Source organism: Lethenteron reissneri, chromosome 66 (assembly GCF_015708825.2).
Source record: "Lethenteron reissneri isolate LAM-NWPU_2019-01 chromosome 66, ASM1570882v1, whole genome shotgun sequence".
Lineage (NCBI taxonomy): Eukaryota > Metazoa > Chordata > Hyperoartia > Petromyzontiformes > Petromyzontidae > Lethenteron > Lethenteron reissneri.
In genome coordinates, this window is record NC_083844.1 from 6,113,681 (window position 1) to 6,138,056 (window position 24,376).

Here is a 24,376-nt window from a genome sequence, read left to right on the forward strand (position 1 = left end):
CCCCCCCCAACACCTACGATTCATGCAGTTGGCTGCATTCGATGCCAAATAAGTTCAACTACACACATACAGTAGTAGGTTTTTACCCTTTAAACTGGTACAAAAACTGACACCTTTATACAAGGCATCATGTTTACAATAACCACAACACAAGCAGTCAAAATGCAAATAAAAAGAAACAACTCTGATAATGATATGCACTGTCCTTGAAGTTGATTGGTCCACACCCGAGACAGCTTTTCTTCGAGCCTAGTCTCCATTGGTGTTGGACCACATGACCCCTTGTATAAAGATGTCAGTTTTTGTACCAGTTTAAAGGGTGAAAACCTACTACTATATTTTGCCACTGGTAAAGGAGGTCTCATAGTACACATATACAGTAGTATGTACTGTGAGCTGCGGTGGAATTTCAACAAGCGCCACGTGCTCACATTGCAATTCCTTCCTTTCGTGAACCGTGCCCCCACAGTGGGAGCAGTGACACGGGAGCCTCGTCCGGCATTATCCTGCACCCCGGCAAGTCGGCGATCGCATCCAGCCCCCAGAACTGCGGGCGGCTACAAGACGCGAATGGCACGCTGTCCGCGTGCTTCACGACCGTTGACCCCGCGCCGTACTTTACCGACTGCGTCTTCGACATGGTGCTGTCGGGTTTGGATGTATCGGTGCTGTGCCAGTCGCTGGAGGCGTACGTGGCGGCCTGCAACGCGGCCGGGTTCAGCTTCGCCGACCCGTGGAAGAACGGCACCAGCTGCGGTAACTTTGGCGGGTGGTGGTGGATGGACTTTCCGACTGCTATCTAAATCCCAACACTCATCTAACCCCCTTCTCCCATTCTGAAACGTCTCCACGCTGCGGGTCATTGGGTGGGTTGTCACCGTTCACCGCTGAATCGTGGGACTTGTGAGCGGTTGGACGTTCATTTTATTTTGGTGAGGCGGAGTCGTCGTAGTAGTAGTAACGATATCAGCGCCGCTTGTTCTTAAGAACCTCGTGACTCACCGCAGAGAACCATAGTGACACGACCACCGCCACTCTAAGATAGCCAGCACCACTTCTCTGGATGTTGACGACATTCTTGAAATCACAGCCGCAGTTGTTATGAAAGTGAAATGAGCACGCAAAACTGATCATTTTAGATTTGAAGTTTTCGTGACTGCAAGGATCCATACTCTTAGTTTTTTTCGGTAAAGTCACATAGGTGAAAATAAAAATAAAACTGGTCATGTTAATTACGCGCTGCTTCCCGCGTGACCGATGCAGCCTTTTGTTCATGATCCACTTCGGGAACGTGGGAGACCTTTGTTAAAAGGCCTACACCATGGGGGTAGGTCTTTGTTTCTTTCGGAGCGGCGTGCCATGGGGCTGGCCACCTACCCCCTCATGCGCCACCGTGGCCGGCCTTCATCGGCACCACTCGCAATACTTTCCTCAACAGAATGTTAAGGCTACGCGGGGGGTCTTTGTCTCTTTCGCAGTGACGAGTTGTGGCGCGGGCACGCGGTTCAGCTCGTGTGCCACCGCGTGTCCGGCCACATGCTACGACCCCGCAGCCCCAGCACAGTGCGCAGACCCCTGCGTGGAGGACTGCGAGTGTGCCGACAGCACCCAGCTATGGGATGGCGACCAATGCGTACATCCAGGCCAGTGCGGGTGCCGGGACACGGACGGCCTCTACTACAAGGTGAGTGGTCGCCACCGCCTCCACTTCGCTCACACCCCGGACTGCCACACTCCCCCCACACTCACTGCCATTAGATACCACATCTCTGGGAGGTTCAACTGGGTCACGGACAGCGGCTACTACAAGGTGAGTGGTTGCCACCACCGCCGCTTCACTCGCACTATCCACCAAGAGAGACGACATACCTTCGAGGCTCAACTACCAGGGGAGTGGCTCCAGCCGCTCTGCTCACACTCCCAACCGCACTCGTCCACCCCGGCGATGGATTCCGCTTGTGGGTCTGTTTTTGAAGCGGTCGGCCTCATGTGGTCATGAGCCACGTGATTGAGATCACGGGCCCCCCAAGGTTCCCTACCTCTGATTCAGGGGTTATAGTTTAGATTGATTGGTTAGCAATGAGGGTTAGGTGATCGGGGTTTATGGTGAGGGTTTTGAGGTGAGCATTACGGATTATGGTTCATGGGTTCTTGTTTAAGTTAGATTTTTGGGGTTCGGGTTAAGAATTATTGTTTTGGATGTCGACTTAGGATGAGGGATTAGGGTGCTCAGGATTAGGGTTTACCAGTTATCATTGGGTGTAGGGTTAGCCTTATGGATGGTGGTATGTAGGAGAGCTATTTTTACCCCGCATGTGACGAGACTATCTACCCTCTCTGCTCCCCTCCACCTGCTCGCCCCTGTACAGCTGAACGAGGCGTTCTGGCGGCCCGGGTGCGCCATGCAGTGCACATGCGTATCTCCTAACAACATCCAGTGCAAGTCGAACTCCTGCGACCTCAACTTCTGTGGCACGGACAGCAATGGGGTGCACGGGTGCCACTACAAGATCCGTGAGTTCCTGCGTTGTCACCAAAGACAATTGTCATTGTGCCCATCCAGCAGAGACACACACTGAGTCGTCATCTTCTCGCTGTTGCCTTGCACAAGGGAGCAACACTATATCCCTGCACATATGACAAACAGATGGCAATTAGTGCATGAGAAGGGGGTATGGAGCAGGTGGAGATTAGCCCACACTCTGCTATATCTGCCATCTATCTGGCAGGGCAAGGGTACGGCTCCTCCTCTGCACCCACGCACGGGGAGTGTGGAACAGATGGAGATTAGCCCATTCTCTGATGTACTGCCCTCTCCTGGGAGCCCAGGACGTGGCACCACCTCGATGCCCATGGGAAGGGAGTTTCACAACAATTGTGTGGTGATCCATAAACCTTCGCTGTTGCTGCTGCCTCTACAGTGCTGGATCACAGGTAGCCATGTGAGGCAGCATAACCACCACCGCCACCCCTAGTTTTGTGCAAATAGATTTAACAACAGGAAAGGTTGGCATTGCTTGTTGTTGGTGATGACGATGATGTTGTTAATGTGGTTGCTTCATTCGTATTAATCTTGCTGCTGCTGCTGTTGTTGTTGCTCTAGTGGAGTGCACCGCCTGGGGCGACCCGCATTACGACACGTTCGACGGCCGCACCTTCGACTTCATAGGCACCTACACCTACGCCCTCACACAGGTACGCTAGCCTCACCCATGATCTATCCGCTATTGGATGAAGGAGCCTCTTGGAGCCGCCTCCGCCATCTCCCGTTTGTCCTGCAGATAGCGCTCCCGATTTTTATACAGCTCTGTCTTCGTGGTGGATGTGACCCCTCTCTCTCTCTCTTTTCCGGGCGCGTTCTTCCCATCGTGCCCATCAACAACTCACGGCCCGTGATGTGCCCAGCCTAATCCCGCTGTCGACCACAGTCAACACGATTCCCCTTAACTTCTTTTTCTTCTTCGTCCACACATTTGTCCCACTCATGTGGGGCGTTCCGTTGTCCTTGCCAACCTTCTCCATGCTGCCCTCTGCTGCGCCATCTCTCTTTCCGCTCCTCGGGCCACTATGGACCAATCGCACCACATTGCCCCCCCCCCCCCCCCACCTCTTCTTCTGCCTTCCTCTTGATCTCTTTCCTTCCACTTGCACCTTCTGACGCACATCATTTTCCTGTTGGTTCTCCACATGCCCAAATCACACTCGCATTTCCTCTCTCATCTCTGTGATTTGTACCACCTTGAGTCTTCCTCTCACTTCTTCATTTTTCCCCCCTTAACTTGCTCTCTTTAATTGCGAGCCTGCACAGCGTAGGTGGCAAAGCGATATCCGAAGCGATGCTGGGCCTCCCTGAGCTCAACTCAGCCTTAAATTAGTGTCTGCTGCGTGTGCGCACGTAGACAAATAAAAACATTAGCACCGACCGTGTTGGCCGCGTATGCCTGGTACTTGGTTACATCATTCCCTCTTGCCGACAGCGTTTGCCCCATTCTACAGAGAGCTCCCTATAGCCCACGCAATGGGGGGAGGCGGGGCGTAAACAGAAAGAGGCGGGGCGTAAACAGAAAGAGGCGGGGGCATCAAAAGGAAAGGCGTGGGGCCAAAAGAGTATTGGACAGTGGGGAAATAATCGGCAACGGGTGGGGTCTAAAGAGTAAGAAGTCGGGCCGAAGGTGTAAAAAGGTTGGGGCCTAAAGAGTGAGGGCCCGGATCATAAATTGGTTGAACTTCGCCATTCATTTCAGGTTATGACAGCACGAAATTAAGAACATGCAGCGGGCAGCAGCATCGCGTTAATGCCCGCAAATGCAGCCACAATGCAAACAGGGAATATTTGACTGCCTCTAGTCGACTAAACTCCGACAATGACTAAGTGAAATACAAAAAAATGCTTAACCAAAACTCCACAAGTGGTTTTCGACTAGACGAAGACTCCCAACTGCAATTAAAGATGAATGTTTACCAAATTAGCACTGCCCTATATCTTCGTGTGTGTGTGTGTGTGCATGCACGCGCACACACAGCCGTGCTCTGGAGCCGGCTGGAACGTGCTGGTGAAGAACGAGTTCATCTCCGGCAGCCAGTCCATCGCCCACACCCGCAATGTCTTCGTCAACATCTACGACCACAGCGTGCACTTCGGCCTCGGCTGGAGAGTCTACGTGAGTGCAGGGCCTCACCTACCAGTGCTGGTCAGGCCCCTGCCCCCTGCTTAGCTTACGAGCTTCGACGAATTTCGGGCACGTTCGGGGAGGGGGGGCGATCTGTGGCCAGAGTTACATAAATGGCCGACGGTAGCCTAAGTGGGGAAAAAAAGGCTTGTTGTCACTCTGAGTAAGCAAAGGATTTACGATGTCGGGAGTTCGTAATCGGAGGAGATATCTCTCGAGCAGTTAAGACTTACATATCGATTTAAAGCTTTCGTGACTGCAGAGATTCATCTTCTTGGTTCTTTCAGTAAAGTCACATCGAAGGGAAATAATAAAATAATAAAAAATTTTACATAATAAAATAATGTAATATTTTATTATGTCACGTAGAAGGGAAATAATAAAATAATAAAAATAAAACATGTTGGCCACATTGCATTGGGGTTGTCGTCCTGGCACCCGATTGGCTGCAGCAGTGGGAGCAATCAGCGAGAGTTAATGATCTTACCATCTATTTTCCACGTGACATTTAGGACCATACATACCGCCATGATAGGCTGCAAAACGTCTGATGAATCGTAAGATATCGTTCTTTTCTCTGGTCCCAGCTCTGCGTAGTGAACGGCTGTAGACAGGGTAGGACAATCCTGTCAGCAGCATTCGCTAAATGTAGCAGCACCGATAAACCACCCCCCTCCCCCAATCCCAACCCATTTACCACAGCTGGATGGAGTGGAGATCAACGTGCCGTACTACTACTCCAATGGGAGTGCGGAGTTCTCCGTGATTCGCGCAGGGAACTTCATGCGCCTGCGGAGTGACTTCGAGCTCGAGGTTCTGTATGACGGGCGCCACCACGCCGTGGCGCGCCTCCCTGCCTCCTTCGCCGGGGCCCTGTGCGGCCTCTGCTCCAACATGAATGGAGACCCCAGCGACGATTTCATGATGAGGGATGGCAACCGTGCTGCGTCGGCCACCAACTTCGGCAACAGCTGGAAGATTACAGAGCCCGGCTCTTCTGAGACGTAAGTGTGTGTATGTGGATGTTTGTGCGTCTGTAACTACAGGGGCTTCTCCCTCCTCTGTGTACTCAGAAAGGTCTTGGCAAGGATTATTCCACATCGTCTTGCCAGGCACGCTGAGGAGAGGCTTACGGAGCCCCAGTGTGGTTTTAGGCCAGGGCGATCCTGCACAGATGCCATACTTTCTGTCCATCTGCTACAGCAGAAGTGTAGGGAATTCCAACAGGACCTACATCTTTGCTTTATTGGCCTAGTCAAGGCCTATGATACCATTAGTAGGCCTGGGCTCTGGGTTGTTTTTTGTTCTTCGTGGTGGTCCACCTGGGAATCCCTGACTCGCTGCTCACAATCATTAAAGACCTTCATGATGGTGGGCGGGCCCAGGTAAAGCTACGTGGCCAGGAGTCATAGCCATTCCCTGTACACCTTGGGGTGCGACAGGGATGTCCTCTGGCACCTATATTATTTAACATCTATTTCGACCACATAGTTCGACAAACGTTCGATGGCTGTACTGGAAGAATCTCCATCTGGTATAGATACAATGGGAGGCTAATCGATGCTCGGGCAGTGGAGGGATAGCTCCCTATTGGTCAACCATGTTATGTATGGTGATCATCTGGTAATTGCTGCTCACTCTGAGGAGTTGGAGGTGCTGCTGGTGAACCTGAGGCGTGCCACTAAGAGGTGGGGCCTTAACATCAGCCCCTCCAAAACTGAATACCCACCTGGGTATTTGGGTCATTAAACACTCCACCCCTCAACTCCCAATAGGTGGTGTAGTTGTGGAGAGAGTGCAGCGGTTTCCATACCTGGACACTGTGTTTTTGACCAGTTCTGGTTTGACACCAGAGGTCTCACTCTGAATCAGTCGGCTGCATGTGGAAGCTACCTGGTCTGTCGCTCCACACGAAGCTTCGGGTCTTCTCAGCCATGGTCTTGCCCTCCCTTTTCCCCTAATGGGACATCTTTTTCCCGGTTTTAAACATTGAGATTGGCCTGCCTACGATGCACCCTGCATTTAACCAGGCTGGATTGCATGAGGAGCTCACAAATCCTTAAAGTCTGGACACAGTCCCATCGGTGAGCTCCTCCATCATGCAAGGCTGCATTGGCTGGGTCATGTAGCCCGCATGCCCAGCCACCGCATGCCTAAACAGCTTTTGTTTGGCCAAATAGAAGGTGCTAAATGGGTGTGACACAGGCCAGAGAAGATATGGAGTGATGTAGTGCGAGAGGATATGGAGCTTAGTGGTATCAAGATCGGCCTCTGTAGAGGAGGCTCATGAAGGAGGCTACTGGACAGTTGGAGACAGTCGCCCTCCAACAACAATGGAGGGCAGAGGAGCGACGCTCAAAACAATGAGCGGAGCGCCGGGCGACTAAAATTCAGCAAGTTGGTACAGTAGGGGGAACAGGTGGTACATCTGTCAGACATCTCAGTCAGTGAAACCATGGTACCTGGGTCTGTCCCGTGATCCCCTGCCAACAGGCATTCGACACTTCACGTGGCCTCAAAGTGCACCTCGCCTGCAAAATCACCGTGGTGACGTCACCGCCACTTAGTGGCGAATGTCGGTTTTTGTTGTGGTCCGTGTGTGGATATAAAATGTCAGTGAGTCTTTGCCCGAGCTAATACTGCAAACGTCGTAAGAGGCTCAACCAGGACACATGTTAAGACTGGCAGCCACTCCCTCCCTTCATCACCCTAACTGCTCACAGGCCTCACCCACTCATCTGCCAACCCCGCTACTCTGGTAGCTTCCAACCCTTTGCCCACCTACCATCACGTCTGGCATGATGCCAGGATAGTGAAAGTGGTGACAAATCCGCATATTCACAACGCTTTTAGAATCGGTTAGCGATAAATAGCCATTCGTAGAAGAAGGTGGCAGCGCTCACACGGAGCCCATTCCATTGTCAAGTTGAGAAATCACGGCGGATTGCATCGACGCGGCGACCGAATGTCGACTATCGATCTCCCGGTCCACCAAATGAACAACAACGCACTCCACCCGACTACTTTACGCTGAATTCTATCGAGTACCCGCACGAGCGAGGAACGAACTGGGATGCTCCATCCTGTCTGACGTCGATGATCTTCAATGTTTCGCCCACCTACCCACCACACCCACCTACTAACCCACCTACTAACCCACCCACTGACCCACCCACCCACGAACCTGCCCACCCACGAACCTGCCCACCAACTCGCCCACCCACCTGCCCACCCACCTGCCCACCCACCTGCCCACCCACTAACCACCCACCCCACCCACCTACCACACTCACTCACCCATGCACCCGCCCACAAAACCGCCCACCAATTCGCCCACCAACCCGCCCACCAACCCAACCACCCACCCCATCCCGCTTAAAACTTTTACGTTAAAATTACAACATATTAAAAATATATTAACACTTACTTCCCATTGTGAGTCCAGACATATTTGCAAAAAAATAGTACTTGCGCCCCACGCTTTTATGTAGAGTCAGTTACAACAAGAGTCTATGAAACATATATAAACGCAAAATACTTGAACAGAAAATATTTATTTTAAACGTTTCAGTACATTTCATTAAAGCGTGTTTTAAAAAGAAAATTGTTGTTAAAAATATATTTTTTTGCATGAAAACGACAGCGGCTCAGACGACACGGGCAATCGCCAGACTCCCAGCGCCAACGAGGTGGCCACGGCCTCACAGAACGACAAGTGTGGCGCGATTAGCGACCCCGTGGGCCACTTCGCCGCTTGCGCCCGTGCCGTCGACCCACGGCCCTACGTGGACGGCTGCGTGCTCGACCTGGTGTTGCAGGGCTTCGACGATGCCGTGCTGTGCTGCGCCCTCTCCACCTACTCTGCCGCCTGCGCCAGGGCCGGCGTCACCCTGAACGGCTGGAGAAACGAGACGCTCTGCCGTGAGTAGCTTCTTATTCAGAATCGACACCCTGGCTATCAATTGATAGCAGCTTATCCAAATGGCTCACCTTGTGGGAGCCAAATACTCTAAAGCCATAGAGATGCATAGATATACATAGACACCCACAGACTGAACTAAAACTAATCTATTTTGTATTGTTACCAAGTAAGGCCCCAACCACTGAGCCGCTATTCAGCTCCTTTTCAGAAGCGACACTGGCTATCACAAATGATAGCAACTCAACAAAGGGGCTTATCATCATCACCGTGTGCAAATTTATATCAGCAGCCAACTACTCGAAACACGTAGAGTAGTACATAAAGATCTGTTGAGATTCATAGAGATGCGTAGAGACCCATACTCAAAGACACCCAGAGAGAAAAAAAGATAATCCTAGAGACACACGGAGACCCATAGATTAAGATATTTTATTTACCAGGTAAGATCCATTGAGCTATGTAGCTCTTTTTCAGAAGGGACCTGGCTATCACAAATAATAGCTCAACGAAGTGGCTCATCATCATCACGTGGAAATTTATAGCAGCAGCCAAATACTCTAAACGCGTGGTGAAGTTGATTCTAAATGTGGAGGGAAAAACCGGAGGACCCGAATAAAAATCCATGAGACCACGCGAAGAGAGACACGAAAACTACAAATATGTAGCAGGCGTCAGAGTCGGGATCAAACCCACAATGTCCTGTACACCAGGCGAGGTAGTTAACATCTCCTAGCCACCTTGATGATGATGAGAGAGAGAGAGACGCAGACTCCAAAACTACAGCAGCAGCAGGCATTGTCATGGGTCAGGATCGAACCCACGACGTCCTGTACACCAGGCGAGGTAGTTAACATCTCCTAGCCACCGTGATGATGATGAGAGAGAAAGACGCAGACTCCAAAACTACAGCAGCAGCAGGCATTGTCATGGGTCAGGATCGAACCCACGACGTCCTGTACACCAGGCGAGGTAGTTAACATCTCCTAGCCACCGTGATGATGATGAGAGAGAGAGACGCAGACTCCAAAACTACAGCAGCAGCAGGCATTATCATGGGTCAGGATCGAAACCACGACGTCCTGTACACCAGACGAGGTAGTTGACATCTAGCCACCGTGATGATGATGAGAGAGAGAGAGAGACGCAGACTCCAAAACTACAGCAGCAGGCATTGTCATGGGTCAGGATCGAACCCACGACGTCCTGTACACCAGGTGAGGTAGTTAACATCTAGCCACCGTGATGATGATGAGAGAGAGAAAGAGACGCAGACTCCAAAACTACAGCAGCAGGCATTGTCATGGGTCAGGATCGAACCCACGACGTCCTGTACACCAGGCGAGGTAGTTAACATCTCCTAGCCACCGTGATGATGATGAGAGAGAGACGCAGACTCAAAAACTACAGCAGCAGCAGGCATTATCATGGGTCAGGATCGAAACCACGACGTCCTGTACACCATCGAGGGAGTCTACATCTCCATAACTACCAAGGCGAACCATGATCTTTACCCCCTCTCTCCCCCCCTCCGCCCTCATCCGCGACCTCTCCACAGCCGCCCCGGCGTGCCCCGCCAACAGCTCGTACTCGCACTGCGCCTCCCCGTGCCCTGTGACGTGCACGCGGGGGCCGGGCGAGGGTCAGTGCGCGGGAGGCTGCGTGGAGGGCTGCGTTTGTGACGCCGGCTACCTGCTGGATCACGACCGGTGTGTGCGCGCGGACAAGTGCGGCTGCATCAGCAATGGCAAGTACTACAAGGTGAGTGGCGAGTGGTTCGCGGCGGCGGTCACTAGCAGAATTGTTTGGCTGGGCTGGGAGGCGCACAGGTGGCATGGGGCACCACGGTGAGATGTTAACTACCTCGTCTGGTATTCAGGAGGTCATGGGTTCCAACACGACCCTGACGATATAGTGCTGCTGTAAATTTGGAGTCTCTGTCTCTCTCTCCCCGTGCTGGTCACTGCGTGGATTTTTCTCCGGGTCCTCCTCCGGTTTTATCCTCCACATTTAGAATCAACATCACCACGCGTTTAGAGTATTTGGCGACTATAAATTTCCATGTGATGATGATGATGATAAACCCTCTTCGTTGAGCTATCATTTGTGATAGCCAGGTCACTGCTGAAAAACAGATACCTAGCTCAGTCGCGTAGGCCTTACCTTGTAAAAATGAAAATATTATAGTCTAAACAAAAATAGTTTATTCATAATAAAGGTTTTTGAGTGAGATCGCATGAGTAATAAAGTGTCGACAGATAGATCGCGTAAGTATAAATGTGTCGACACATTGTGCCATCTATACTTACGCGATCTATGTGATCTAACCCAAAGACCTTTATTATGAATAAAATTGGTCGCGAAAGGCTACGTCATTGACAGATATATTTAATTTAATTACTGCCTCGTCTCCCACTGCCCATCATTCCCTTCCTCTTTTCCTGCCCTTGCCGGTCCCCTCCTGCCCGTCCCTCCCCTGTAGCCCTTTCGTGACATCCCCACCCCACGTGCCTTCTGTTTGGTCACTCATCCCTCGACCCCTTGCCCCCACTGCCCCCTGCCATCTAAATCACTCGATTAGGGTCATTTCTGATCTGATATCTAGAATGAATCCCACCACCTGTCTACTGGACCCTATTCCCACTACACTACTCAAATTACGGCCCCCTGTTTTCATTCGTGACCTTGCCACCATTGTTAACAACATCCCCTTGATGCAGCTACCGTTCCCGTTTCAAGTTAACCCTACCCTCGAGAAAGCCGGTCTTGGCCCTGGAAATCTCAATAATTTCAGACCAATCTCCAATTTGCCCTTTCTGGCCGAAAGTGCTCGAGCGCGTTGTCTCCACCCAGCTCAAACGCTATCCGGTCACTAACGACAACGCGCTTGAACCTTTTCAATCTAGGTTCAGAGCATGCCACAGCTGTGAAGCCAGTCCCTCGTCCGCGTCACCGATGACCTTTTCATGGCTACCGATTGTGGCTTTGATCAGTCTTCCACTGCTGCTGATCGATCTCAGTGCTACGTTTGACACTGTTATGATCATACACTTCTTCCGTCCAGAATGGAGCACACTCTTGGCATCTCCATTGGTTCAAATCGTATCTCAGCGATAGGCTTGAGTTTGTCTGCCTTGACAACTGTAAATCCAGCCAGGCATCTCTTGTTCATGGTGTCCCCCCAGGCCTCTGCCCCTTGGTCCATTATTATTTTGTATTACACGCTGCCTCTGGGACACATTTTCCGCAGATTTGGGCTTGGCTAGCGATTTTATGCTGAAGACACGCAAATCTATCTCAGCACTAGAGGCGGTGGTCAAAGCTGAGGTCTGTCAACTCACTCACTGCCTGGTTGAGATGAAACGGTGGATGGCGCGCACTTTTTTTTATTTAAACTAAACTGTGACATAACTGAGCTTATTTCAGTTAGGATGAAGGCCCTGCTTCGGAAGGTCGACTCATTTCCACTCACCCAAGGTGACGTATACCGTCACATCCTCGCCCACTGTCAGAAATCTTGGCATCATCTTCGATTCCTCCCCCAACTGTCAGCAGCGCATTAATAACATCAAAGAAAGTGTCATTCTTCCACATGTCCGCATCATCTCCCGCAACCAGTCGCTTCAGTCCCTCTCCGATGCCGAGAAGCGCATCTGCACTGGTCAGTGCTTTTGAGCATGGGGGAATGCTATCAAAATAAAATGCATTGTTATTATTATTATATCCTCGAGCTAAAAGGCACTCTATACATATAAAGTAAGACGGACTAGATCGCACGGTTCACATGCCTTTTCACGGTAACTGCACCTCAAGTCTTCGAAGCCGGCCTGAGCCGGGTTGTGTATCGACAAGAGTGTGATGAGCAGCGGATGTGAGGCGATGTCACTTCCGATTGCTTGTTGGCGACACGATTACTGCACTTCCATTGTCTACAAAACAGCTGGACGATGATGATGGTGCCAATGCTGATGACACGAACTATGTTGTGTGTGTGTGGGTAGTGTGGCGGTTAGCGCGCTGGCGCTTCGAACCCGGCGAACCGAGTTCAATTCCCGCTGACGGTCAACACCAGTGACGATTATCTGAACTGGTCCTGGGCCTCCCCTAGGTCGACTCGGCCTCAAATGAGTACCTGGTGCGGTGTGTAAACATCGCAACTGGGAAGACAAAGGCGGTCGGGCGTGGTTCTGGCCATCCACCCCCATGTGTGCCGTGATGGCCTTTATAGGTGCTGGCGAACAACACTTGCCCCAACAGTCTGTTCAGCTTATACGGGGGATATTTGTCTTTGTGTGTGTGCGTGTGTGTGCGTATCCCAGCTGGGAGATGAGTTCATCTCGGACGACTGCAGGAGTCGGTGCGTGTGTGACGCTGGTGGATTGGACTGCGACGCCTTCTTCTGCCCTGCACTGCACACATGTGGACTCACGGACGACGGCAAGATCGGGTGCAACGCCCTGGAGGGTGAGGTCATCGTCGTCATTATCTTCGTCGTCGCCAGCATCATCGTCGTCATCATCATCGTCGTCATCACCATCATTATCGTCACCATCATCGTCACACCATCATCGTGACCACCATCGTCAGTCCCGTCGTCATCACCATTTCAATCGATGCATTCAATACTGAGATGGCCACGTGCTGAACAGGACCCTGTGGGGTGGGCTGGTAGGAACGAATAACCAAAGAATATAAACATAATGTATGATTACACTTGTTTAGCCAGGAAAGTCCCACTGAGTCTAAAGGTTTTTGTAGGGTCCTGCCAAGTGTTTGCAGTAGGGGGCGATGTAGCTACACCGAATCGGACGATACGAAGGGAGAGTGTGAGGCCTAGCTCTAGGCTTTAGGCCTAGCTGTAGGCGTTAGGCCGCTGTGAGTTAATTTTTAATTTAAATGTTTTAATTATTTATGTAAAAGCTTTAAATGTAAATGTTTCTATTTAAAAACATCAGGGAATGTAACATTGTTAAACATTAACTCCCTTTCACACACGTGGGGGTACGATACAAAGGGAGAGTTTGAGGCCTAGTTCTAGGCTTTAGGCCTAGCTGTAGGCTTTAGGCCGCCGTGAGTGAATTTTTAATTAAATTGTTTTTATTATTAATGTAAAAGCTTTAAATTTAAATTTTTCTATTTAAAATCATCAGGGAATGTAACATTGTTAAACATTAACTCCCTTGCACACACGCGGGGGTACGATACGAAGGGAGAGTTTGAGGCGTAGTTCGAGGCTTTAGGCCTAGCTGTAGGCTTTAGGGCGCTGTGAGTTAAATTTGAATTTAAAAGTTTTAATTAAAAGCTATCTCAGGGAATTATAAGGGAATGTTACACTTGTTTAGCCAAGAAAGCCTCATTAATTTTAATGTTTTAATTAAAAGCTATCTGAGGGAATTATAAGGGAATGTTACACTTGTTTAGCCAGGAAAGCGTCACTGAGTCTAAAGGTTTTTGTAGGGTCATGCCAAGTGTTTGCAGTAGGGGGCGATGTTGCTACACGGACGGACGGACGGACGGACGGACGATATAATCTGTTGTAGGCTGGTCCACTTCGTTCCTACCAGTAAAATCTACAATATTCTCCCGATGGCAACGGACAGTGGCAATGCATCCCCATGGCGTCTTCTTGAGCTCACCGCAGCCGTCAACAGGGCGGTTGGACCGCGCCGCAACTGCCGCAGCATCTTGAGTGAAGATTTCGGCATCCATTGGGGAACTGCGCCATCACGGTCCATTCAGTAACCTCTCGGGCAACGTGTATAGAGTCGCGTCACCGCTGACAAGAAACTCCATCGACCTCCCTGCCTAGACCGCCACGATGATCTGTCCTTGGTCCCATAATTTTCATAATTTTTCACCACGAGCATTGTGAAATTCGCCCCCCCCCCCCTCTACTAATTCCCCCTCCCCACCCCCCGACCCCAGGTCACTGCCAGGCATCCGGCGACCCCCACTATGTGACGTTCGACGGCACCTACTTCGACTTCATGGGCACGTGCGCGTACACGCTGGCCGCTCCGTCCGCGCGCTACGCCGGCACATCGCGTGACGGCGCTTGGCGAGTGCTTGTGGAGAACGAGGCGCTGGGGCCGCATGCCGCCGTGTCGTACACGCGCGCCGTCGAGGTGCAGCTCGGCAACCACACCAGGGTCAGGCTCCTGTCCGGGGGCGCCGTGCAGGTGAGTCATCACAGGGTGCCTCGCGATGGAACCCGCGCGGCACGTGGCGTGAACGTGTCTGCCTGTCACCCGATGATGCTGGTAGTAATAACCAGTGATACGTTGTACTGAACATGGGTCACATGAGCGAAAAGCAAGGTGAACGCTTTCATCAAGAAATTAAAGTTATGGAAGAACGTTACCAAGGCCGATGGGACTCAAACATGATGGCAGATTACTGCTGGTCCTTGATGCGAGACATTCCACAAGCTGTACATCGGAGATCGTCAAAGAAGAGGTCGTTTATGCAGATGTAACATCACTATTGTGAATTACCTTTTTGTACATATTTTCCTTATCTTCACAATTCAATTCTTATATGGTAATATGCATTCACTCACATTGATATGCAGTCACTCTCACAACATTGTGCTACGGCTCATTAAATGTTTGTTTCATTATTATTGTATATTGTATCTTATCTTATTCTTGTATGGATGTCTGTTTAGCTATTCGTATATTAGCATAAATTTGCTGTTCTAATTGAAAATTCTATGTTTGATATCTCAAAAACCTGATGTGATAGAATCAGCACCCCAAAATTACCTTAAAACCGTTGGAATACCTTATGTCAGAAAAAGTGTGGTGACCAGTGTTATGGGTGACATTAAATGTAAAGCGATGATGACGATGATGAATTGCTGTTGGCAACTTGCAGCTGAACGGCGAGACGGTGAGCCTGCCGGCGCTGCTGTCCGGCGCCACGGTGGTGCAGCTGGGGAACCTGGCGGTGCTGTCGGCGCCGGCAGCCGGCCTCACCGTCAAGTACGACGGCTTCTCCTATGTGGACGTGGGGCTCAAGGCCGACTTTGCAGGCTCCGTCGAGGGGCTGTGCGGGAACTTCAATGGGGACGTCAGCGACGACTTCACGGGACCTGCCGGCGAGCACCACCGCACGCCGTACACATTCGGCAACGCCTGGAAGAGCGAAGAGTCCGCCTGGAGACCAACGTGAGCTCTCGTGGGCATGCGAACACACGCACGAAAACACACTACATAAACAACAGCAATCGCCACTAAGTGGCGGTGACATCACCAGGGCGTTTGTGCCAGGCTATGTGCACTTTAAGGCCACGTGAAGTGGCGAACGCCCGCTGTCAGGAGGTCACAGGACAGACCCATATGCCGCAGGTTGACTGACATGAGATGACTGGTCGATGTGTAGGACTCGTACTGACGCGACAGCTTCTTGTCTTTCTCGGTTCTTTATTAACGCGTACAGTTCACATCTCCTCCGTCGGCATCACTCAATGTCCCTCCGTTCGCTCGCTCCGCTGGCTTCACTCGCTCTCCCTCTGCTCCTCTCCTCCCGCGACCTCCCTTTCTGCTCGCTCTCTTTCTCTCCAGCTCGGTCGCTCTTTGTTCTCCCTGCCGTCTCACTCCGTCGTAGCTTCTCCACCAAGGTCCGTTACTCCGCTGCTATCCTATACTGTGTTCTCTTTATCCGCTGCTACCATACTCTGTCTTCTCTTTGTCCACTGCTACCGTATACCATCTCTCTCTGTCTACTGCTACCTTATACTATACTCTCTTGTCTACTGCTACTGTATACCATACTCTCTTGTCTGCTGCTCCCGTATACCATACTCTCTTGTCTGCTGCTACCGTAAACCATACTCTCTTGTCTGTGGCTCCGTCTCTTCCTCTATCTGTCTCTTGTCCCAGGCACCAACCAACTCCCGTTTCTCCCCACGCTCTCCCCTTTTATCCCCAAACCAATTTCCCTTAATCAATTAGCTCATCCCCCGCTTTTCCACTCGCCCCCAGCCCCCAGCCTCACGTGGGGTTGTTATTGTAGACATCGAGGCGCCAATTCCCGACACTCATCCCTCTTGTCCAATCACTGGCCTGCGTCCTCGATTACCCCCAACACCTGCAGGCCCCCCTTAATTACCTTACCACCTTAATTAGTACAATAACAACAGTGTGTCGCCCCGCTCCCTGTGTCCCCGTTTTCCCTCACTGTCCGCCGCGTGTCCGCATCACAATCCAACGCGTGACGCGTATTTCTCAAGTCCTACAGATGCACCACCTGTGCCCTCTATTGTGCCTATTAACCACCTGGCACTCCGCTCGTTGTTGCGAGAGTCGCTCCTCTGCCTGTCGTTGTTGCTGGTGGGCGACTGCCTCCAATTGGTCAGTAGCATCCTTCACAAGCCTCCTTCACAGGGGCCGATCTTGACACAGCTGGTACCAGTCATTGGCTAGTCCGCTCAACTCCACATCCTCTTGTACCACATGACTCCATCTCTTCTCTAGCCCGTGCTGCGCCCATTTAGCCCCTCTATCTAGTCGAACAAAAGCTGTTTAGGCATGCGGTGGCTGGGCATGCGGGCTACATGACCCAGCCAACTTGCCTGATGGAGGAGCTCACCGATAAGACTTTGTCCAGATATTTCAAAGATGTGTGAGCTCCTTATGCTCCAGCCTGGTTAAACCCTGGATGGATCGTTGGCAGGTCATCCTGAATGTTTCTAACTGCTGTAGCAAACGGACAGAAATAATGGCATTTGTGCAGGACTGCCCTGGCCTGAAACTACATTGGGGCTCTGCAAGTCTTTCCTCAGTGTGCCTGGCAAGGCGATGCTGAATAATATTTGCCAGGGCCTTTCCCGGCACACTGAGGAGCGAGATGCCCCTGTGGTTGTTACAGTCTGAGGAACCCGTCCAGTGGGCCAGACTGTTGTTATGATGTCATTATAGGGCAGTAACCACCCTCCCTCAGCATTTGGGCTTCAGAGATCATGTCTTGCCGGTGCCTTTTTAAGGTTTCAAACTCTGGATCGCCTTCAGTACTTCCTCAAGAGATGGCACCTTAGCCAGCAACTCACGGGGGATGACTACTTCTTCCAATATTTGAGGAATTGCATCCTCAGCAGGGTCATCCCCAATTTCTCACATGATGCTTTCCAGGCTGAGGGATTTCCTCTCCCCCAAGTTACTTTTTTGATGGAGTTAAAGAGAGATTTGTGATCGCAGTCTACTGAGGCAGACTCCATCTCATCAGAAAACCCGTGACCACCACTCACTTGCAGTGCCGCTCGGCTCTTCGAACCTCCGAGCAAAGGTTGTGATAATCCGCCTCATTCTCTGATTTGGGATGCTGTAGACAGTGGGAGAGTGGGCCTGTCGCTTTTTCTCAGCCAGCCGGAACACCTCCTCTGTAAGCCAGGGTCTCTGGGGAGGTTTGGACATTGTACCCAAAGCAGCCATTGCAGCTGCATGAGCCACAGTCCTAAACCTCACCCGTTTCCCCTTGGCATTAGGGGGGGGGAGGCGATGCCAAACCCAGCTGCAAGCGATGATGAAATTCTTGCTTGTAACTCTCATGAGCTAGCTGAGACCAGGCCGCTGTGGGTTTGAATGGGGTCTTAGATAGACATCCACCACAGGAGTGGAAGAATCACAGGCGCATCTTACAGTTGACAAGCCCAATAGTCAGTGGGCAGATTAGCTCCACAGTAGTTTCTATTGTCAAGGACATGGGCCCGCATCCGCTGTTCCGTCACTAAATAATCCAGCAGATGTTCTTACTTTGACCCGGCGTGCATCCATGATGTTGTGTGGATGAGCCGATGTCGGAACAGCGTGTTGGTAATTACAAGGCCGTGGGCTACAAGGAAGTCTAGCAGCCTTCTACCATTATTATTGAGCTCATCTGACCCATGCCTTCCAATTACTCCAGCCCAGGTGCCAGCATCATGACCGATCTAGGCATTAAAGTCACCTAAAAGGATAACTTTATACCGAGGGGCCACTTTATCTCGCGTCAGTGACAGGTTATAGAAGGCATCTGACTCGTCGGACTTGCCTGCATCCCTTCATGGATGTTCGTCTTCGGTGGTTGATGGGAAGGCGAGCCCAAAGTAGCCTGGGGCTTACAGCTTCCCACACATCACCACCATGCTCCTGCCCCGAGTAGATCACTGTCCACCCCTCATGGTGACTGGAGCCAGAGCCAGTCCACCAGACCTCCTGAATAAACCCCCCATTTGCCGGATACACACAACAACAACAACAACCGCCATTCGCCACTAAGTGGCGGTGACGTCACCACGATGCTTGTGCCAGGCCAAGTGCATCTTGAGGCCACGTGAAGTGTCGAAAGCCCGCTGGCAGGAGGTCACGGGGCAGACCCAGGTGCCACTGGTCGACTGACCGAGATGACCGAGATGACTGGCTGATGCACCACCTGTGCCCCCTACTGTGCCAACTTGCTGTGCTTTAGCCACCCGGCGCTCCGCTCGTTGTTGTGAGCGTCGCTCCTCCGCCCTCCGTTGTTGTTGGAGGGCGACTGCCTCCAACTGCCCAGTAGCGTCCTTCACGAGCCTCCTCCACTGAGGCCGATCTTGACACCGCTGGTACCAGTCATCGGCAAGTCCACTCAGCTCCACGTCCTCCTGTACCACATCACTCCATCTCTTCTCCAGCCCGTGCCGCGCCCGTCTAGCCCCCTCGATCCGGCCGAACAAAAGCTGTTTAGGCATGCGGTGGCTGGGCATGCGGGCTACATGACCCAGCCAACGCAGCCTTGCCTGCCGGAGGAGCTCACTGATGGGACTTTGCCCAGATCTTTCAAGGATTTGTGAGCTCCTCACACAATCCAGCCTGGTTAAACCCAGGATGGATCGTAGGCAGGCCAGCCTAAATGTTTCCAACCGGCGAAGATGCTCCACCAGGGGGGTCCACGTCTCGCAAGCGTAGAGAAGGGAGGGAATGACCGTGGCCGAGAAGACCTGAAGCTTCGTGCGGAGCGACAGACCAGGTAGCTTCCACACAGCGTTACGCAACCGATGAAAAGATATTGCCGCTCGACTGATTCGGAGTGAGACCTCTGCTGATAGACTGGAGCCGGTCATAAGCACACTGCCCAGGTATGGGAAACTCTCCACTCTCTCCACAACTGCCCCATCACCAATTGGGAGTTGTGGGGGTGGAGTGTCCGATGGTACAAAATACCCAGGCAGGTGCTTGGTTTTGGTGGGGCTGATGGTAAGGCCCCACCTCTTAGTGGCACGCTCCAGTCTCAGCAGCAGCGCCTCCAACTCCTCTTCTGAATGAGCAGCTATTACCAAATCATCGGCATACACACACACACACATACACATGCACACGCTACCTGCCGTGCCGAGACAGAAACCAAACCACGATGCACTGCGGACATCAGAAGAAGACGTCCGAATCTGGCTGAAGCAACAAATTGTAAGAGCATTTTCAGTTCTCTTGTCCCTAGGCTTCTATTCAAGCCAAAACCCCAGGCCACCGACTTTAACCAGATATCTGTAAACTCTTTTTGTCCTTCCATCCCCGTGGCGATCGTAGCTGTGGGCCAGACTACGGCCGCGTGGTGGCGCCCAGCGACGCGGACAAGGTGCTGGCGGAGGTACCGTGCGACTTCCTGCGTGGCGCCCAGTCGCCCTTCGCCCCGTGCTTCACGACGGTGCCGCCCGGGCCGTACTTCGCCAACTGCGTGTTCGACCTGGCCAAGACGGGCATGGATGCGGCGCTGCGCTGCTCGAATCTGCTGGCATACTTCGACACGTGCCTGACACACGAAGTGGTGCTTGCGGAGTGGAGGGCGGCCGCCAACTGCCGTAAGCGAGGGGAATTTCACCACGCTTTCGACAAAAAATGAAAGCTACCAAACTTCCATTTTTGGTTTGGCCTAGTATAGTCCCGGTAGTTTTAGAAAAACTGCGTGTGTGTGTCTCTCCGTGTTTGTGTGTGTGCACAGCGCTGACGTGCCCAGCTCACAGCACGTACAGCACGTGCGCCCCTCCCTGCCCATCATCGTGCGGCCTACCCGCAGCCGCGTGCCCGCGGAGCCGCAGTTGCGCCGAGGGCTGCGTGTGCGACGCCGGCTTCTTCCTGCAGGGCGGCACGTGCGTGGCGGCGGCGGACTGCGGGTGCACGCACGACGGCGTCTACAGAGACGTGAGCTCAATGCGAACACTGTCACACTGAGATAAACACTCACCCTACCACTCACCCTACATCACGACAAGCGGGGTCCTAACACCAACACCATATGCTGGTGAGAGTCTGCAGGTTTAAGCAGGGTGGCGTCTACAGAGATGTGAGCACAACAACACTCACACTACAAACTTTAAACCAGCACTGACACCACCGCCAGCACAATGTAAGCTCAACACTCACGCTATGTCTCTATATGTATATACAACACTACAAGCAACCCCATGAAACTTAACACCACCCCCGCATGATGCGAGCCCTGTGTGTGTCGTGTGATTTCAGGTGGCCGAGTCGTGGTACACCCACGACTGCTCGCGTCGCTTCACATGCCGCTCCCAGGGGGTGGTCGTGGAGGAGGCGGGTGGGTGCCACGGGGGACAGATGTGCTTTCTCAAGGAGGGCCGCTTCGGCTGCCACCCAGGTACCCATCCATCTCCACCCCCTCTTTTGCCAGGGCCACCCACGCAGGGGCACCTTCACTCATAACTCCTTTTCTGCTGGCACAACTGAGCCGAGCCAACGGCAGGGTATCTCACGGTGTGGATTGTTTTATTTGCCGTGCGGAGTCGGAAACAAAGTGGGATTTGCTGGTTTCAACAAAAAATCTGTATGAGGCTCGGGGCCAAGCAGGGCCAGGAGCGGGGTTAATGATGCATTCTTTTTGCGTGAAGTCCGATATTAGGAAGCCACCAGAGCTATGCACATTTAACTTTAGATTGAGGACTTACTTCTTGAGAACTTATTTTTGTGCATTGGTTTGTCCTGCCTCCGCACCTCTGATCAGTGCGGTTGGCTACGTGCAGTGCGAAATACGTTCAACGTACCGACAGACTTTTCTATTTAAAGCTTTCGTGACTGCAGGGATTCATCTTCTTGGTTTTTTCGGTAAAGTCACGTAGAAGGGAAGTAATAAAATAATAAAAATAAAACATAATAAAATAATTCTCACAACGTTTCGGCTACAACGCAAGCAGCCATCTTCAGGTGAAGAATGAGACACTGCCAAGCTAGGAGCTTATATATAAGCTGAGTTGGAGGTGGAAGAAGAGCGCCTTAACAAAAGAATGTGCATATCAAGAGGAATTTAGCATATTCATGGGAAATGCGTAGGAGGTGGGCGGGGGGGGGGGGGGGGTTTCAAAGTCATAATGCATGGGCATAATATGACTTTGAAACCCCCCCCCCCGCCCACCTCCTACGCATTTCCCATGAATATGCTAAATTCTTCTTGATATGCACATTCTTTTTTTAAGGCGCTCTTCTTCCACCTCCAACTCAGCTTATATATAAGCTCCTAGCTAGGCAGTGTCTCATTCTTCACCTGAAGACGGCTGCTTGCGTTGTAGCCAAAACGTCGTGAGAATGACTTTATTATGTTTTATTTTTATTATTTTATTACTTCCCTTCTACGTGACTTTACCGAAAAAACCAAAAAGATGTACCGACAGACGTACAATACACCATGAGGATACATCATCACCATGTCCCATACCCGCGTCCGCGCTCGTTCACCGCGTGCGAGGTCAAAAGCACGGCTCGGTTTCTCCAGTGGAAACACTTCCCGGTGCCTCCTCCTCCCTCCTCCTTCTCCTCCCCCCCATAGCGGAGGTGGAGTTGTCGTGTGAGAGAGAGCGCATGTCTGTGCGTGTCCCACGCGTGCTGATGCTGAACTACACGGTGAACGAAATGCGACTCAATGACCCCGCGCTGCCCGGCTGCTCCCTCGTCGACGACGGAGACTTCATCACCTTTGACATCGGCATCGACAACTGCGGCACCGTCTGCCAGGTAACACGTACTAGGCATTAATGGAGTTCCCTCTTGACCGATCGCATGTCGACTCGTCGGCGTAGATCGGTCGGATGATCAATGGATCAACTGAGAGAGCGACCGATGAATACATTCATTCATCGGGCCGACCGAATCGACCGACCGGCTGACTGATCAGCTGAGTAATCCATCAAGGAACGAATCCTTCGACTGACTGATTGATCGATTGACTGACTGATCAATTGGCTGATCAAACAACCAACAAGTCCATCAACTGACCAATTGGCCGGCTCGATAATCAATCAACCAACGAGTCCAGAAGAAGACTCATCCACCAATCAACAGACTATTTCACTGTCTGATTCATCAACCGTCCAACAATTAAATCCACCGACGATTTGATTGTTGCATTGGAGTAACCTCGAGAGATGAACACTTCCTGGGGATGCCTTATGTGATGTGTCGAGAAGCTATCTCCCTCGCCTGGTATGCAGCAGGTCGTGGGTTCGATCCGGACCCTGATGCCTGTATATTTGGAGTTTGCATTTCTCTTCTCTCCCTATTGTCGCGAGGATTTTTCTCTGGGTATTCCTCCTTTTTTTCCCCTCTGCGTTTAGAATCAACATCACCACGCATTCAGAGTATTTGGCTGCTGCTGTATATTTCCACGTGATGATGATGATGATAAACCACTTTGTTGAGTTGCTATCGTTTGTGATTGCCAGGGTCACTTCTGAAAAAGAAGCTAAAATCTTGGCGGGCTTAACCTGGTAAAATGAAAAAATAGTTAACAGTTAAGCTAAACCAGTGGTGCACGGATACTGGCCATCGATGGAAGCGTTGACGTGTGACCGTCTCTCTCCCCATTGGCTTCCCTCCCCTCCCCATACAGGAATCGAACTCGTCGATGATTTTCTCCCAGACGCTGACGCTCAACGACCACGAAGAAGGCCAAGTGATCACGCGCAACTTCAAAGACATCGAGCTCCTCATCACGTACGTGCAGGCCTGTGTTGTGCAAAATATATGGATAGGTGCCCACTAAGTGCACTTGCCACGTACGGCCTGTGTCAGCTGTATGGGGGACCTCTGTCTTTGCGTTGGTGTGTGTGTGTGGGTGTATGGGGCGGTGTCGTGGTTGGCTATGTGTGGCACATTAGGAATGGATCGCTCTTTTAATTATATCCTTGTGCAGCAAGGGAGTAAAGTGTGGTTCTGTGAAAGTCCTGATGTGCTGTGCAGTGCATCAATGCATGTGTGTGCAGCAGCATGTGATGACCGAGTTGGGCCTGTAGGTGGCTAGCAGGGTTAATGAATAACCGCACGTGGAAACCAGCCACATGGTTAATGGCGACTCGGAAGGAATGCTGTTCGTGACACGTGCTGTTGCATTTTACAGAGTGACGGTGCTGTTCTTCACAAGATTGCTATTAACCACAATAAATGTGCTTGCCCTCGATTTGGAGCACCTGCCCACGTCCTTCATTTCGAGTGTGCAACATATGTTGCACGACAAACCCGGCGACCCGAGTTCGATTTCCGCTATCGGCCAACACCGGTGACGATTATCTGAACCGGCCCTGGGCCTCCCTTAGGTTGACCTCAGCCTCAAATAACTTGGTAGACATAGGCGACCGGGCATGGTGCTGACCACCCACCCCATCGTGTGCCATCCCAGCCTTCATAGGTGCTCCTGGCTAAAGGCTATATGGGTGATCTTGTCTTTTGTGCATGTATGGGGTGAGGAGCGGTAGTCTAGTGGTTCGTGCATTGCGCTACGAACCCGGCGGTCCAGGTTTGATTCCCGCTCGAGACTTACATCAGTG